A 14,872-nucleotide genomic window follows, 5' to 3' on the forward strand; every position below is an offset into this window, starting at 1 on the left:
GTTAGAGCAGATGGCTGCGGGGTGAGAATTGCCCCATACATCTGTGAGGTGTTAACTGGCTTTGTCATTAATTTGCTGTCTGACCTTCAGCAATTTACTTAATCTCACTGTGTCTCAGTTTCCCATCTGTGAAATGGGGTTAGTGATATTTACCCTCTTCTTTAAAGTGTTTGGAGATTCTTTGATGAACGCTGCTGTTGGCATGACCATGTGATATCTGCACCTGCTACATACAGCTTGGAGAAGTTAACCTCCAAAACAATGGAAAATTCTTTTGTCTCACCTAGCCTGCCTGGGAACAGGCATCTTTCCATTTGTGTGACATTTTTATAAGAGGAGTGAAGGTAAACAATATACTAAAGAGCTCTTCTGGAAACAATTCATGCTCATATTTAGTCAATGGAACTGGGCAAGAAAACTTTTTACCAAATTTACATCATGATTCTTGAAAACACTGTAACAAGGAAAAGAAACACGATTAATATAGAACTCAAGCAGGGGCAGCTCCTGTGATGTATTCAGAGTTACCTTGGGCTGAAACAGGAAAAACAAGAACTGTTTTGCTTTACTCTAGCATGACTCTGTTCATGGCTGTACTGAATTGGGAAATATGCACATGACAGGTGAGTATCACAAGGAGAGGTGTCACGTACTTTGCTGAGACACGCTTCTGGAGAGATTCACTTAATCTCTGAGAAGACAGACAGCATACAGCTGCTGAGTCAGAGCTGGGGCTTTCTAATGTGCAAGGTTTTCATGTTGTTTTTCCTAGTGTTAGGCAACTAAGCCTAGAAGCTACGTGGCTACACTTTTCATAGTGATTAGTCTAGCTGTGTCTATATCCCATTGACGTTTAACTTTGTTTGTGCTTTTCTCTTTATTTCCTATCCTGTGATAATAAGCTTTGCTTTTATTTATGATAGCTGGATTTGAATATGGTAGTGGCTGTTAAATTGGAATTACCCATTGATGGGCAACTTAAAAATGTCTACAGAAGTACCCAAATCCCATTGAAATCCAGTTGGAGCTAGGTACCTAACTCTCTTATGCTGCTTTTGAAAATCAGAGGAAAAGGAGTCAGCCGGAGCATGAGACAAAAGGCAGCAGGGAATGCAACTGTCCCTGTAAATGGTGCTGTGAGGAAGTAAACTGAGGCAGGTTGGTATCCACACACCAGTTAACAGCTAGTTAATAGCCACCTGAGCCACAGTGTTGGTTAGACAGTGTTTCAATATTTTCTGTCTCCCTTGGCTGTTGGTGAGGGATAGACAAGGGAGAAAAGATCCTTTTGTTAGTGAAACTGTGAAATGACCTGGAGAGAAACAGGATGGTTGTTCCAGATGGGTAGGAGGTGCTGAGGAGAAGGCTCTTGCACCAGCAGGGTGGAGCCTGTATGGAGGGATGGAAAGGAAACCAGGGCAACTAAGGGAGAGTTGGGGCAGAATAGAGGGGGATCCATTCAGTAGTTTGGAGATAGTTTTCATTGGAAAAAGGGCAGTTTCAAACTAGATCTTGGGGTGCATAAGGCAGCTACTGGGTTCTCTGAGAATGGGGTGATGCTGACTTCCCTGTGCATGTGAAAAACTAGCTACTGGCTTGTCAGAACTTCCCTGCCATGCTCCATTTCCACAAGGAGCACACCTAAGGCTTTTCACACTCCAGTGCCAGGAGCGGGAGGGGCACTGACTGTTAAACTGTCAGCTGCCCCCATTTGTGTATTGAAAGAAAAACAAACTTTGTTGCTGAAACTAATTTTATTACCAGTACAAGGTCCAGTGTTGTTGTTGGCACAGGCGAGCGAACCTGTGACTTGAGGCCGGGCACTTGCACTGTAAGATTCCAAGGGAAAGTGACTGAGTGTCATAGCAACTCATTAGAATTTTTACAAAATACAGAGGTGGAGAAAACTCTTCACAAGATCCCCTAGAGTCCTCCCCCTGCAGTTTCTTCTCTTTTGTGCTTCCTTATATGAGTAACTGTCCCCCACATGTGTTTTACTTCTGATCTGATTAGCACCTTTTTTCCTTTTTCCAGTCTTGGCAAATGGTAGGAGACATTCAGCAGGTTCCTAAACTCCCCAAAAGCTGAACAGCAACCAGACTTGTAAATAAAGTCTTCCACTCTGCATTCGGATTCTCTTTTCACTTAGGCCCTATCTATACTGAGGACATTTGGGGTTCACCTAGGGTTCAGATTCCAATCTGCCTTCTTGTGCTCCAGAATCTAATTACGGGTCTGTCTTCACTGCACAATTAACCTGGGCTCTGACCTGGGTTTTAGCCTTAAGCTCTTTAGTGCCCATGCTGAAAAAAATCTGACCTGGGTTTGGAGGTGCTTTAAATTTCCTGACCTGGTGGTGGTGGGGAGTTACAACCCACTTTAACTCAGGCTGAAACCTGCCCACTTTGCAGTAAGGACCCAGGCAAAATCATTTAAGTGCTGATAGTCCTCCAATGCCCTTCCCACAATCTCCCCCCCCCCCCACCCGCCGCAAAGGACAAAGTCTCCTGCAATTGACCCAAAGAATCCTACAGTGTTGCAGCACAAAAAACCCTGGGATATGCGCCCCTCCCCCCCACACACACACACACATGCAGGCAAGTGCAGAAACAGTGAGGACACAGCAACACCTGGCTGTATCTACACTAGGAGTGCTTTGCCACTGTAGGAACACCAGTATACTATGCCAGCAAAGCGCGGCTAGTATGGACACAGCTCCACCATGCTGATATACAGCTACCTTGGTCAGGGGTTACACCTCTTCATATCCCTGCTTGACATAGTTCTGGTCTGTAGTGTAGCCCTGGCCTGCGTGTCTAGCTGTCAGAGGTGTGAAGAAGAAACATTCACTTCACCTTTTTGCGGTTAACCAGGAGCCTGAGTCCAGAACAACAGCTGAGAGGTGAGAACTGCCTCATACATCTCAGTGAGGCATTAATTCAGATACCTGGTATATGGTAATTTCCCTGCCAGCGTTGATCGTGAAAGCACATCAAATAGGAAAGGGAAATTGCAGACCTGTGCAATCTGCTATGAGTGATGCCTCATGCTGGCACCATGAGTGCGGGGCACTTGGGAGACACGGCCACTTACTTTTTTCCCCCCTCACTCAAGAAGGAGCCAACCCCAAAGAGTCCAGTAGAGCCCATAGGTCTATGCAGGACCTCCCCCCCGCCCCGAAGAGGAACCAAGCTGAGTAACTCCCAGAGAGCATGCCCAGTCGTAATTCAAACAGCTGCATAATGAATGCACTGCGAGCAGCGCCTCTTGTTGGCAACGGCCACATAAGGAGTTTATTTTGTGGCTGGAGCTTGGAGTACCTTTCTTCCACCCCGCACCCCTCAGCTTGACCCCGCCTATAGCTGTGCAACAAAGCCAAGGATAGATACGCTGCTGTGGTGTAAAACAGGGCTTGCAGCAGTGCAGCTTATCCCGGTTTGAAAGCTATCTTATTCCAATATCCTGAGTATAGACATGGCCTAACACTTGGGGTGAGTCCACTGATCGCAGTGTGAGTGAGAGACTTAGGTGCACTGTTCTGAACAAGCCTGATACTTTTTTAAATAAGCCAATAATTTCAGTTTAAATTCTCAGTCCGAAGGGGGTTGTTTACATCCGCTGCCGCGTGTAAAAGCCACTAACCTTCCAAAGAAGGCAAAACCTCTCTGCCAGCAGTCCTGGTGCTGCTTCCAGTCATCAGGCTTTCCCCAGATGGCTGCAGCCTGGCAGCACCTTGAGACAATGTCCAAGGCTGTTCTAGGCCTCTGACTGCATGGGCCAAGCAAAGTGGTTTTGCCCACACCTCTGTCTGTGGACACCCGTCCTCCAGAAAGTGGTTTGAATCCACCGATTTATCTGACCGAGACGACTGAACAGCATTCGCAAGGCAAGATCTTTCACACACTATCAAGCTGGGCTACGTTTAACATACTCCATATTTCACTGACTGTCTTAGGAGCAATCCCATGCCAGACAAGGAGTCATTAGTATGTAATTCTATACACATGCAGGCTAGGGTAGTTTGGATATGGAGGAGCAGATGCTTTGGTGAATTACCATATGAATCCATGGCATGCACAATACCACACAAAAATGCTGCTTATGATGATTATGTCATTTTGTGGAAACAAAACCTGAAGCTAATGGGATAGAATTGCGCATATTGAAATCCCTGGATAATGCAAACTGTCACCAAGGCCTATTGGATAGCATGGGTATAATGCTGGAAGCTGACCTCTTTGCAAATATTTGCTGGGAGGAAAAAAGATGCAAAATACAGTTCCGAGTCTTTTATTTTTCATTCAGAATCTCAGATAGTATCAAGCAGTGGAAAGGTCACAGTTAAACATTCCTCTCGAGTTCCAGTTTAAATGAATGCTAATAGAAAATGTATATAAAGATGGGAGTTAAATTAGATACTATCTGGAAATGAAATTTGCCTCAGGAGAGCTTTCTCACTGGATTTGTTTGCCAGTACATTTAAATAGAAACTCTTTTCCATCCATCAAAAGAGTTTCACCAGACAAGCTAAGGCATGCAGCCAGCCTGAAAAGAAATCACTCTCCTGACTCTGGCTTACAGGTTTGCTTTCCATTATCAGCCTTAGCAATGCCCCAATGCTGCGCCCATGCATAGCCCTATTATCTGAGCCTAAATTTGCTCACGCTCCAGGAGTTATAGTTACCACAATCTCCTCTACAGTTTATGGAGAACTCTCCCTTCGGCATAAAAGAACCGTCTCCATGAGCAGCAGAAGCTGTGTCGCCATCGCCAACATACTGTTGTGCACACGAGCGCTTCTGTCGGCGTCACTTGTGTCACTCAGGGATAGTTTATTCCTAAGCTATGCCGACGTCGGCTGTAGTGTAGATATAGCCTTAGTAACACTGCTCTATGGAAACTGACTAGGGCTCCGGAGAAATCACTCGGTGACCATACCGGTTGAAATACTGGCTCTATTGCAAACAAAGACAAAACGTCCTTTGACATTAATAGGACTTCACCCATAGAAGTTAATAAAGAATGAGATCGTTACTATAGAACTTTTCTTTTAAACCAGCCAAGAGAATTTCATAGGATGGATTTACTTTCCTATTCATTTCTATAGAGTATTTTAAAAAACTATAAAGGATGTCATGTTTTATTAAACCCCACAGGACTTATTCATAAAGGGCAAACCTGTGCAGCCTTCTTTATAAAATGTCTTCTTTAGGCCCCTGAGGCCTCGCATCCCCACACAGGAGCACTGTCTCCTTAATTCAACTTGCCCTGTCTGATATGGGTACTAGAAGCAGGTGATGCCTTTCCTGCTGGTTATTGTGCCAGCCAAACAGAGACCTGGATGAAATCTCAGAGCCCTAGCTGGATGGAACCAAATTACACAGAGTCACACCCTGCTTAAAAATGTAAAAGGTTCAGATTAGAGCTGATATTATAAAGAGCTACACAGTTCCTTCCCATCTCTTATCTAATACATTCTGTTCTTCCAAGGCTCTTGGAGAACACCGGATGATAAGAAGCTATGGTACAATGGTTCTCAATCAATGGTGTTAAATATCATGATACTTCAAGGGCACCTAAGGGTGGAGTGTATCATCACGAATATCTGATCCTATCTACAAATTATGGTGTGCAATAATGGCAGTCTATCTAGAGAAAGAGAGGATCGCTGTCTATCTGCCTACCTACCTAGTCATATGGCTCCTATCATCAGAGAATGTGGACTCCACCCTAGAACTAAAATCTCTCTCTCTCACTTTCTTTCCAGCTTTATAGTGTATTTTGTTTGGAGGAGAGGGGGAGGAGGGCTTACGTTTGTGTGTACAGTTTACTATGGAAAAACTAAGGATATGACCAGTGAATGGGGTATATATTCAGTAGCATAGAAGTCAGACACAGTCTTTTCAGCAGCAGCACATAACGAACATAAGGACAGCATATTGAGTCAGCTCAGTGGTCCAGCTAGCCCAGCACCCTGTCTTCCAACAGAAGCCTATGTGAGGTGCTTCAGAGGGAATGATCAGAACAGGGCAATTAGTGAGTGGTCCACCCCCTTTCCTCCAGTCTCAGCTTCTGTACGTCAGAGGTTCAGGGATACTCAGAGCATGGGGTTGCAATCCTGACCATCTTGGCTAATAGTCAAGATGGTCCTGTCCTCCATGAACTTATCTAGTTCTTCTTTTGAACCAGTTATATTTGTAGCTTTCACAAGGTCTCCTGGCAATGAGTTCCACACACTGACTGTGTGTTGTATGAAGAAGGACATACTTTTGTTTGTTTGCCTGTTAATTGCATTGGGTGACCCAGGTTCTTGTGTTCAGTGAAGGAGTAAATAACACTTTCCTATTCATGTTCTCCACACCAGTCAGAACTTTATAGATCTCTGTCAGATCCCACCTTAGTCATCTCTTTTCCAAGCTGAACAGTCCAAGTGTTTTAATCTCTCCTCATACGGGAGCTGTTCCATCCCCCTAATCATTTTTGTTGCTCTTTTCTGATCCTTTTCCAATTCTAATATATCTTTTTTGAGACAATTTTTTACTTAAGATTGTTAAGTCCAAAGCAGACTGCAAAGAGTTACAGAGGGATCTCACCAAACTTTGGGTGACTGGGCAACAAAGTGACAGATGAAATTCAATGTTGATAAATGCAAAGTGATGCACACTGGAAAAAATAACCCTATCTATACATACAAAATGATGGGATCTAAGTTAGTTGTTACCAGCCAAGAAAGAGATCTTGGAGTCACTGTGGACAGTTCTCTGAAAACATCCGATCAATGTGCAGGAGAAGTCAAAAAAGGTAACAGAATGTTAGGAACCATTAAGAAAGGGATAGATAATAAGACAGAAGCTACCAGAATGCTACTCTATAAATCCATGGTACACCCACATCTTGAATACTGCATGCAGTTCTGATTACCCCATCTCAACAGAGAGAGTTTCATGGAGACTAGGTCCATTAATGGCTATTAGCCAAGATGGTCAGGGATGCAACCCCATGGTCTGGGTGTCCCTAGTCTCTGTTTGCCAGAAGCTGGGACTGGATGACAGGGGATAGATCACTCAATAATTGCCCACTTTTGTTCATTCCCTCTGAAGCATCTGGCACTGGTCGCTGTTGGAAAGCATGATGTTGGGCTAGATGGACCACTGATCTGACCCACTATGGCCATTCTTATGTTCTGATGAGATGAGGTGACCAGAACAACACGCAGTATTCAAGGTGTGGGAGTACCATGGATTTATGGTGATCAGACTGCTGCTGAACACACCAAGTCCACCCAGTTGGAACTGACTAACATGCTGTTAACTATAATCCATGAGACTCCTCCATTATGTGCAGGAGAAAAGCAGGTTCCCCTGGATGCACTGTGGATGCTGGGCAGTCCAGTAGGTGCATTCCAGGAGGGTATGTTGGCAGCTCAGCCATCATGTTCCTCCTGTCACACCTAATGGAGTGAGCAACTCAGCAGCTGTAGGTTAGTACATTGAGCAGTAGTGCAGAGGCATCCTGACAAGCAGCAGTAACAGGCAGGGGAAGCTGGTGTTTAGTGGGGCTAACCCCCAGCAGCAGTGCCTTAGCCGTTGGCCACACCATGGATGTTGCTGAGCAGATTTTCAAATGCTTAGCACCTTCAATTGGAGCCAGATTGTCAAAGGCTCTGGCCCCAGCGGAGGGTGTTGATACTCAGCCCCCATGCTGTGGTGTGGTTGCTATACAACATGGTGCCATTGGCTGCCACTGGGAGCGCTTGGTGGGGCTGGAGCTGCTTTGTGCCGTCCACAGGCTGAAAGCAGCAGGTGTTGCTCAGGAATTCCAGGCCTCTGCGCATCCCGGCGGCTTCTCCAGCCACAGCAACAGGAAAGGCAGGAGTTGGGGTGGGGTCTCAGGTTGCAGGCGAAGCTGACCAGGAGGAGGGGCTTCCTGAGCTTATGGGAAAGGGTTTTTCCAGAGGCAAATGGCTAGGGAGGGGGAGGAGGGACAGGACATTGTGCCTGGCCTTTGGGGGGTTGGGAGGGGCCTTCTGAGTAGTAAGGGTGGGCTGGAAGGGACTGAGATGGGAGTTCTGAGCAGGGCAGGGGGTGAGCTGATATAGCATGGGGGAAATGGTGGGGGTGGGAGTATGAGTGAGGTGAATGGGTAGCAGGGGGCATAGCTGGAGGGAGAGAGGAGGAGCAGGAGGCTGGTGTGGGAGATGAGAAGAGATTGCGACGGGGAGAAAACAGCCCAGCCCTTATTCCCTCCCACCTTGTACGGTACCATATCCTGGTTTTGCATGGAGAGAGGTGATGGAAGAGGGAAGAGTCGGGCCTCCTTTTCTATCCCCTTCCCCACCAACTTCCCTTATCCTCTCACTAGACCCTTCCCTGCCTCGGTTGCTCACTTGGAGCATGTAAGGTGGAGGGGAGTAGGTGGGGCAAGGAGACGGGGGAGTGGGGCTCTGATACCTGCCACCTCATCACATATTTTTCAGCACCAGCTGTTGCTCACTACGGGGCTATAAAACCAGCAGAAATAGGGCATGCCTGGGGTTTGGTTTGTTTTAATAATAAATGCAAAAGATGAACCTTGCAGCCATGTTTGCAGGATGATGGGACAGAGTGAAACTGCAGCGTGACACTGTTAACCATAAGAATTTCTAAGCAACTCATCCTCCATCCCACCAAGGCACCCTCCAATCTAACATGGTTCATTTTGCTTTTTTGCAAACACTAAAATGTGCCTGAAAAATCAACAAGTTGAGGGGCAATTTTGACCCCAAAAGTTCAGAGGAACAGGGCGAATGGAAACAGTTACTCCTGCTGGTCTTTTTAGGGGTCGAAAACGCGGCATCCTTTTTCAGCTCTGTGCCTAGCCTTTCTGATAATAAAGAGCAAAACAAAACTTGAAAGGCAGCAGCCGCTGAGGCATTACCATCTTATCTACATATTTTTTTTAAGATTCAATCAAACAATCAGGCTAGCAAGTAAATCTTGTGACTTGCTTTCACCCACTCACTCATGCTTCCCAGACCCAATGGAGGATATAATAACATTCATTGTACTGTGTTAAAAATACCACGGGGGAAGTAATACTTCCCTTTAGCTGAATCAGCCTGAGGCAGATTTTTCTAGAGAAAGGCGAATCCTGTAACAGGACATTTCACATTTTGAAAAATGCCACCACAGACCTCAACAAAAGCTTGTGTGTGGCTCTGCTCATCTGTCTCAGTCTGTGAATATCCCAGTATAGGGCTTGGGCTACTATGAGGACTGCTCAAGCTTCTCCCTAGGGCTGCAAAATATTAAGGTTGCAGAATGTTCAGTAAATATTTGCTTTGGGCAGCTATTGGGGCAGTAGAATCTGGGGCAGTTTGCTTGGGGCAGTTTGCCTGGGGCAGTAGAATCTGTAGAGACAGCACTGCCCCCAGTACATAATGCAGTGAAGCAGTCTGGTCTAATGAGGCTGTGTTGTCTAGTGGTTACAGCATGGGATTTATTTTTGGTTTGGGTTTTGGGGGGGGGGGGTTATCAAAACCTGGGTTGGGGATGGAGAGGAAACAAGTTTGAGGGTTATTGGATTTGTAGTGAGAAATTGCCTTCAACCTTAATTCTACAGAAGTTACTGCTGTTCCAGAATTAATATACATGATCTCACAACTTGTGGCCATCACAGAAGAGATTACATTTCAACAGAGGGACAGGGTGGCACTTAGGAAGCTTGGGTTCTAGTCTCAGTTCTGTTACCAACCTTGGACAAATCACTTCACCTTTCTGTACCATTCTCCCTCCCACCTTTTGGCTTTCTCGTCTATTTTGACTGTAAGCATGGGCAGCGCGGAACCCCCACTCTTTGGGGAAGCTAGGCTCCCTGCCCTGCCCTTTCTGCCCCACCTCCCCCCGCCCGCTGGAGTCCCATCTGAACCACCCTGAGCACAGGCCCGCTCATCCCAGCCACCCTGAGTCTCAGGCCAACCCCTGGGCTGCCGGCCAGCCCAAGCATGAGCCCAGCCACTGACCAGTCCAAGCACTGGCCTGACCACCCCAGCTATCCCACCCTGGGTCACCAGTCAGCCCAAGCTGCCTGTTGGCCCAAACTGCCCCTGGCCACCGGCCAGCCTTAGCCACCAGCCAGCCAAGCCCCAGGCTCCTGGCTGCCGGCCCAAGCTGAGCCCCCGCCAGCTTCGGGGGAGATGGGGAGCGAGAGCGGGGCCTCAGGGCGGAGCACGGGTGGGACCACAGCCTGGGTTTGAGGAGGCTTGGCCTCTCATGGCCTATTATACCTGCTGCCCATGACTGTAAGGTCTTTGGGGCAGGAACTGTCTGTACAGTTATCTCTGTTGGGAAATCAAGGTGCTATTGTAATATTAATGAATAATAATAATGGTTTGAATGAGCAGAGAGAGACGGCCTAGTGCAGGGGGATGGGAGATTGTTCCGTGCACAAGGACAGCATGGAAAAAGGAACTAAGTTGTGAGTAGGAGACGAAAATAAACAGGGAGTGAAGCATGGAAGCAAGATTCCTTTATGTGGCGGAAGAAGTGTTGTGTCTCCGATACCCCTGTGTAGTAATGGTTGGCTAATGCTGACTGCTGTACTCCTGCCTGTTTTTCACCAGCATAAATATCTATATATCCTTTCAGTGAGAAATGCAAAATCTGAAGGAGCAGCATAGCTCTATGTTGGAGAAAGGGAAGTTTTTGGTAAAACTTAAGCATCTTATTCCCCAAAGTTCTAAGATCTTAAATAATTAGTGTAAAGTCACTTCTTGTTCTTTTCCTTCTAGCGGTTCCTCATAATACCAACGTATTCGCCATCCTTCACAGGGCTTATTCTGATGAGATTGTATTGAACTCTCTGCTTTCAACTAGTCCTAATGGTGTTTGTAGACCTCTGCTTTTATCATAAATATGTTGATGGTTCGGAGGTGGCGCGCTTCCCTTTGATTTACCCCCCAGTGCCCCAGCATGGGGCGAGGGGGCTACAGATGCACTGCTAGAGATGCCATCTTTGGGAGAAGATGTCAGGCCAAAGACCACAGGATGCCATGTTTAAACTCCCATCAATCTCTGCTGAGCAGAAGGAAAAGCGTAAAGGATGGTTGTGTAAGCTCCAGAGGATGGCATTGGTCCAGCCTTATCATTTTCCAAGGGTTTCCAATTACCAAAGGAGGTAGGGTAATGCTTACAGTGCAGAACACCTGCAGTCCCATCCCGGGGTTAGTAATCTCTTACAAGGGATAATAAGAATTTAATCAATAACTGACGTCCAGTTTGCTTTCACCAGAGGCCGTGGATCGCTATTGATCTTTGGTCAAGCACATGACCAGTGTCTAGAAGCATACGAAGTTAAGTAAGTCAGAGTGCTGTATTTCATGAGGTCTCTTGAACAGTGGAATTGACAATATTTTGGCTCTCAGTGAAGGGCTTGTATAGCGCAATGGAGAGCACAGCTGGGAAGATCCAAAAGGGAGATTAAACTGGACTCCCCCTCCCCCACAGATCTTTTTCTCACTGAAAGGGTATATATAGATTTATGCTGGTGAAAAATAGGCATGAGTACAGCAGTCAGCATTTAACCCCTCCCGCAACGTTGAGGAAGTTCAGCTCAAGGTCAGAAGTTTGTGGTTGGCCACACGGGGCCTTGTGACACGTTTCTGGGGCACCAGCTCCTAGTGGAAAAGGAGTTAATCCTGGCTCAGCTTTCTGCTCCCTTTGCATAGGGGCTCTTACCATGACTTTAAAATGGCTGCTTGGGAAAGCAAGGGAGAAGAATGCTCTTGGGAATCTCATAGGATAGTGCTGCTTCTCAGACAGAGGAGTTGTGTTCCCTTTTCTACATATATGATCTTATTCTTCTGCTGAGTTAGTGCGTTAGCTGACAGGCCCAGAACAAAACCTCAAACCCCAGCGCCCTCAAACCTGGGTGATGTTTGCATCCACAGCTGGACATTGCAGCCTGAGCCATTTTCCCCATTTCTCCACAGTCAAATGAACTTTCCAGGGGGATCTCTATATGGGTATTTGCAGAGGGAACTAACGTCCTGTATGCCCTAACAGAGGGGGGGACCTGGCAACATTTGTCCTAAGACATCTTTTAAATAGTACTGCATTGCTACATGCCACCTACATGGGTGAGGGGCAATGGATGTGTGCAGGGTGTTCCTCCAGCATGTAATTTTATCGACGTCAAATAAGGTTTTGTTGTTGCTTTTCAACCGTCTCCATTAAGTTTTTATCTGGCACACTGTCTTCCATTGTGCCATCCTTTTCTCTGCTCCGCAGAGGTGCTGGAGCAATGTGTATAGTGGGGGTGCTGAGAGCCATTGAACCAAACTGTAAACCCTGCATATGAAGGAAACCACCCCCTGCACCCCTAGTTCCAGCACCTATGCTACTCCAGGTAGATATTCAAACTAATCACACTTTACATTCTTGGCAGTGTGGTCTAGTGGAGAGGGCACTGGAATGGGGCTTGGAGACCTGGCTGTATTCTGGGCTCAGCCACTCACCTGCGTGGTGAATTTGGCCATGCTGCTTCACCTTGCTAAGTCTCTTGTTTCCCCTCCCTCCGCACGTTGGTCTTGTCTTTTTAACTGTAAACTCTTGGGTGCTGTCTCTGACTCTGTGTTTGCACAGTGCCCAGCACAGTGGAGACCCAAGGTCAGTTGGGGCCTCAAGGTGCTACCTATAAGCATAATAATAACCAGAGAGGAAGGTTGACTCGATGACTTAGTAGATGCTAAGGATGCAAAAGGCGTATTGCAAAGCTGATCTTCTCCCACAATAACGAACATCATGCCCTTCCACAATACTGAAGTGTCTGCTTCTTCATCTTCCACTAAAAGGCTTGGCAAAGGACTATGTAAGGGACTTGTTGCATAAATTTCATTAATTCAGCCTCTTTGTCAATGCAGCATTCCTAAACACTAGAACCAAAACACCAGGAAGCCAATTCAAATAAATGTGGTGGCCTGTGGTGATACCTGGCTGCTAAACTTAAAACACCTCAGGGATCAGTAACTCCAGCAATGGAATCTACTGTTTTGAGAGAGGGAAAACATACAGGTTATGGCAGATACTGCAATCCCATGCAGTACCTTTGGTGATCACTGTATTAAATCTGTCACTGGCTTATGTATGGCTGTGTTCTGCTCCAGGGGGGAGGGTTACTGCAGCTCCCTAGGAACTAAAAACAGAGGGGGGGTGATGAAGGTAAGTCACTGAGACTAAACAACTCTAGAGAGGTACCATCCCCTGGAGAGGTTTGCTTGTACTGCTTCAGGCTGGGTTTTCCAGAGACTCAAACTAAGAAAGGGCTTTTGGTATAAAAAGGCTTAGTTTAACCTGACTCTGGGCCTTCCTTCTGATTCAGCAAATGAACAGAACCTTCTATCCAAGGAGGGGCCTCAATCATTGTGGAAGGGTTGGAAAGACTTTGGCCTGCTAGGGCCCCATTAGACTGGTGGATGACTCCTGGTGTGTGTTTAAATCTGTTTATTGTTTTTATTGTGTTTTCTCTGTAATGCTCTTACCCAAAGAATAAATGTGTTTGCTTAGAAAGAGTTGTGTGGTAACCGGCACTGTCCATAGCCCTCGGAGAGAAAGCAAAGCACTGGCTGTTGGGCAGACTGGCTTGTTGTGGATATCTCACTGTAGGGCAGGTTGCTGTGCAGCCTTAAAACCCCTGGAGAGAAGGGAGTGGGGCAAGGGTCCCAACCAGGGGTGATGGAAGCTCTCTAAAAGTGGGGTGGCCACCGGCGCCCAAACTGTGGCCCTGCGCCCCCATGCCACCCCTTCTCTTATGCCACCCCTACCCCCGAAGCCTCCTGCCCTTACGCTGCACCTTTCTCCGAGGCTACTCCCCCATGCCGCCCTTTTCCCCCGACACCCCAGCCACTTCCCTCTTAGGCCCCGCCCTCATGCTGCCTCTTCCTCCTGAGGCCTCACCCCTTGCTCACTCCTCTCCACCTCTCCCCCCACATCACTCACCCTTATGGACAGTGAAAGGTGGGAGGGCATAGCCCTTCCGCCTTTAAAAGTGATGATGCCATGATCCCCTGCCCCCCACCGTTCTGGTGTCCCTGGTCCCATCCCAGAGACAGGTGATGGCTGGAGACCTGAGACCTGGCTGGCCACTCCTGGAGTGAACTACTTGGAGTGGACTATGGGGGGGGGGAGGGAAGGGGGGGTGGGGGAGATACAGGTGCAGTTACTGTGAAACCATGACACCAATGATGAGAAATATTGGGCCAAATCTTGCTCACTGTACTGACATACCATTAGGTCACAGCTACTCAGGTGAGTAGGTGTTTTCTCAGCAGGGGTTGAGGTCATTACCACGTGTGTTTCCAAAGGCTGACACACTTTTTCTTTTCCCCACTGCTTCAACCCAAACAATTGCACATTCACTTGCTATATTAAGATCCTATATAGCAAATCCTGGGGATTTCGACGCATTAGCCGAGTGCATTAACACTCCATTACTGTGTTTGTATTTCTGGCACATTTATTCCCTGTGAACACAAAGGCTCCACCTTGAACCAGCCCAAGGATGGGCTTCCCCATGGAGGATGGTAAAGGAGGACAGCATACCAGTCATGCTTTTATAGGCTGTTGGACAGCACTGCCAGTCTAACCCCAGATAAGTAATGGAATGTGCTTCAGGAACGTAAACAGATCCAGAAGGTTACAGGATCCAAAGCAATTAATTTTAAGGCAGAGTCCCTCACACAGAGTATTACACACGTGTGGATGCACACACACAGTTGTGTCTCCAATCAGCTAACAGACAATGCCCCTACCAAAAAACCTGCAATTTCATGCATTGTTGGGGTGGTGGAGGGTTATTCATTGGCCAGTCAGGAGGCTCCTGTTCCTGATGTTATATT

General features: G+C 47.0%; 2 long non-coding RNA genes across 3 annotated transcripts in view; one reads left to right on the forward strand and one right to left on the reverse strand.

Moving 5' to 3' along the window:
• LOC141982085 (uncharacterized) overlaps positions 1-14,872 on the reverse strand; it is a 179,518-nt gene that overhangs the window by 163,599 nt on the left and 1,047 nt on the right. The gene's annotated exons all lie outside the window — the stretch shown is intronic.
• LOC141982084 (uncharacterized) overlaps positions 1-14,872 on the forward strand; it is a 48,821-nt gene that overhangs the window by 625 nt on the left and 33,324 nt on the right. The gene's annotated exons all lie outside the window — the stretch shown is intronic.

This window comes from Natator depressus, chromosome 2 (genome assembly GCF_965152275.1).
Source record: "Natator depressus isolate rNatDep1 chromosome 2, rNatDep2.hap1, whole genome shotgun sequence".
NCBI classification, from domain to species: domain Eukaryota; kingdom Metazoa; phylum Chordata; order Testudines; family Cheloniidae; genus Natator; species Natator depressus.